The 3,445-nt window shown below is 50.1% G+C and overlaps 1 non-coding gene across 1 annotated transcript; it reads left to right on the top strand.

Moving 5' to 3' along the window:
* Positions 1–2,833: 2,833 nt before the first annotated feature.
* On the top strand, positions 2,834–2,942 carry LOC123572570 (U6 spliceosomal RNA). Its single transcript, XR_006697140.1, has one exon. It is a non-coding gene; the product is annotated as a U6 spliceosomal RNA (small nuclear RNA).
* The last annotated feature ends 503 nt before the right edge of the window (positions 2,943–3,445 follow it).

Genomic DNA, 3,445 nt, shown 5'->3' with positions numbered 1-3,445 from the left:
TTCCCATCATCATCATCATCATCATCATCATCAAAGTACCATGTGTGAATCACTTCCCATTTGTTCAGTTACCTCACACAAAACTCTGTAAGTCAGGAATTGTTATTATTCCCAGAAGGGGAAACTGAGGCTCAGTGAGGGTAAGTGACTTGCCAAAGGTCATACACCTAAGAAGTGGCAGAGCCACACTCTGGATCGAGGACTGATGGATCCCAAACTCTAGTAGTCGCTTGGAGGGTTAGGAGCACAGACTGTGGAAACAGATGCGCTACTTGTGTGACTGTGGACAAGTCTGTGATTCAGTTTTCTCACCTGTGAAATGGGGATGATGGTGATAAGAGAGCTACCTCATAGGGAAGTACTGAGTATCAAGTGAGCGACTGTAAAATATAACTTCAGGAGGAGGGTTGCTCGATTTAGCAAATCAAATATAGGATGCCCAGGTAAATCTGAATGTCAGTTAAACAGTGGATAATATTTGAATTTATTTGTTTATTTATTTTTTTTTGAGATGGAGTCTTGCTCTGTCGCCCAGGCTGGAGTGCAGTTGTGCGATCTTGGCTCACTGCAACCTCTGCCCGCTGGGTTCAAGCAATTCTCCTGCCTCAGCCTCCCTAGTAGCTGGGATCACAGACATGTGCTACCATGTCTAGCTAATTTTTATTTATTTATTTATTTATTTATTTTTTTTTGAGACGGAGTCTCGCTCTGTCGCCCAGGCTGGAGTGCAGTGGCGCGATCTCGGCTCACTGCAAGCTCTACCTCCCGGGTTCACGCCATTCTCCCGCCTCAGCCTCCGAGTAGCTGGGACTACAGGCACCCGCCACCACGCCCGGCTAGTTTTTTGTATTTTTAGTAGAGACGGGGTTTCACCATGTTAGCCAGGATGGTCTCGATCTCCTGACCTCGTGATCCACCCGCCTCGGCCTCCCAAAGTGCTGGGATTACAGGCTTGAGCCACCGCGCCCGGCCTAATTTTTCTATTTTTAATAGAAACAGGGTTTTGCCGTGTTGGCCAGGCTGGTCTTGTACTCCTGGTCTCGGGTGATCTGCCCACCTCGGCCTCCCAAAGTGCTGGGATTACAGGTGTGAGCCACTGTGCCTAGCCTATTTTATTTCTTTTTTAGACAGAGTCTCACTCTATTGCCTGGGGTGGAGTGTGACGGTGCAATCACGGCTCACTGCAGCCTCAATCTCCTGGGCTCAAGCGATTCTCCCACCTCAGTGTCCTGAGTAGCTGGGACTACCAGTGTGTGCCAGCATGCCCACCTAATTTTTGTATTTTTTTGTAGAATTAGGGTCTCGCCATGTTACCTAGGCTGGTCTCAAACCCCTGGACTCAACTGATCCTCCTGCCTCGGTGTTCCCAAAGCGTTGGAATTTCACGCATGAGCCACCATGCTCAACCAGATATTTTAGAAAAAAGTCTTACATTGTGTGGGGCATACCTGTGGTAAATATTATTTACGGATTAGCTGAAATTCAAATTTAACTGAGCATCTTTTCTTTTATGTGGCAACTGTGCTGAGGGGACTTCTCGAGGCAGCCTCCACCCATGCGCCTGGCTCGGGTGCAGGGCTGTAGCAGGGCCGTTTCTTCACTGTCGTCTCTGCCTCCAGGCTTCTGTTCCTGCAGTTTCATGCCCCCCTACCCCATGCCCTCTCCTGGCCTCTGGAGCCCTTCCTCACTTCTGGCCTCCTCTTTGTGATCTCCGGTAGTCTTCATGGTGAGTTCTTCCCTGACGGACTGCGCCTTGAGACTGGCTCACATAATTTAGTCCCTGATTATGCAGGTCATGTCCATTTGCTGTTTTTTTCAGGTGAGATACTCTACTCTCCCTAACTAGGCTCTAGTGCCTTTCAGGCAGGGACTGTATCCTCTGGGACCTGAGTGTGGATCGGTTTCAGTAAATCCCTGCTGCTTGAGTGGTTGTAGGAATGGAACCATTCCTCTTCCGGGAGCTGGCTAATGAGAGAGCCACTTTGGTTTTCTTCGTATGCTGTTGTGCTGCCAGAGCAAGCCAGCAAAGGCTTGACATCTGCAGGTCGCTCGCAGTCAGCCTCCTGTTGCCCAGCCCACAGCCTGTTTCACTTCTCTTTCTCACATAGGGGGGCGGCTTGGGCCGCAGCTTGTTTTTTCTCAGCCAACAAAGTAGCACCCAGAGTGAAAGGGAGCGCACCTCCCTTCAACTACAATAAGGAACTGACAACTGGCACAGAGACCCTTAGTATAGAACAGGAGGAGGGACACTGACAGGCACCTTTGTCACACCTCATCTCAGGTGGCATCACGGCTGTGCTGAGCAGCAGGGCCTGCCTGGCTCCTCTGCCTTGTCCCCTGGCCAGGTCGAGCCCTTGGATGGATACACTGACCTCTGATACTCCTTCCTTCCTACTCTTGTCCTGTCCCTTGCCTTGGCCAGGCAAGGGCCCGTGCAGAGCCATGGCTCCAGGCTGCCTTCGCCTGCACTTGTGCCGCTTTGCTGAAGCCTAATGTCTCGAGCTAGGGAGACACTCTCTGAGACCCACTGTTCTAAAGGTTCTGGGTCAACAGTTGGTGGTGATTCTGAGTGCTCCGTGGCCCTCAGATCCTGAATTTTCAGCAATCTAGAAAGACGAGGAATCCCAAGCCAGGATGATGCTCCTCTGCAGCCCCATTTATTATGCTGGCATCCCTGTGCCAGGTAGGATGTTAGATATGGGCTTTACAGGTGCAACTGGTAATCCTCTCTGGGGAGGCCCTGATTTTATCATGAGCAAGTGCATTGTGGGGGATACATAGAGTGGAAGAGCAAGTCTTTCCCTCAATGCCTTTATCATCTAATGTGAAACAAGTGCTTGCTTTGACAGCACATATACTAAAAAATTGGAATGATACAGAGAAGATTAGCATGGCCACTGTGCAAGAATGACATGCAAATTCATGAAGCATTCCATTAAAAAATTAAACTAATGTGAAACAAAATGCGAACAGGCAACCACTGCTCCTTTGTTATGTAAATGACCTATCCTCAGTACTGGGTTCTGTGGGTGCTCATTCCCCCAGTTGCTGGAGACATGGGTGGCTGATGGCTGCTCTTAGTTGAGTCCCTTTCCAGGAATTGCCCTCCTTGCTCAAGGTCACCCCTTTCCTGCAGGACAGCCCATGTTAAGGACTGGTCAATGCCCAGGTGTGGTCTGCTAGCTCCAATTCAGGGCAGCTCTGAAGGGCCATCCCAGCTCCAGAGCTCCCTGTGGGATCCTGGGATCGACTGAGGCTCCTCCCTCTGCTCCACCTTTTCCCTTCACTCCCCATCAGTGACAGATCCTGGGGCCATGCTCTGTATCCAGTCTCATCTCAGAATCTGTTTCCTCTGGGAACTCAAGAAATCTATTTGTCCCTAAATCTGGGGACACTAGTGCAGAGGATCAATGCTTCTGGAAGTCCGTGGAGTGTTCACATGGAG

The sequence above is a fragment of the Macaca fascicularis genome, chromosome 3 (genome assembly GCF_037993035.2).
Source record: "Macaca fascicularis isolate 582-1 chromosome 3, T2T-MFA8v1.1".
Lineage (NCBI taxonomy): Eukaryota > Metazoa > Chordata > Mammalia > Primates > Cercopithecidae > Macaca > Macaca fascicularis.
This window is presented reverse-complemented; position numbering and strand designations above follow the sequence as displayed.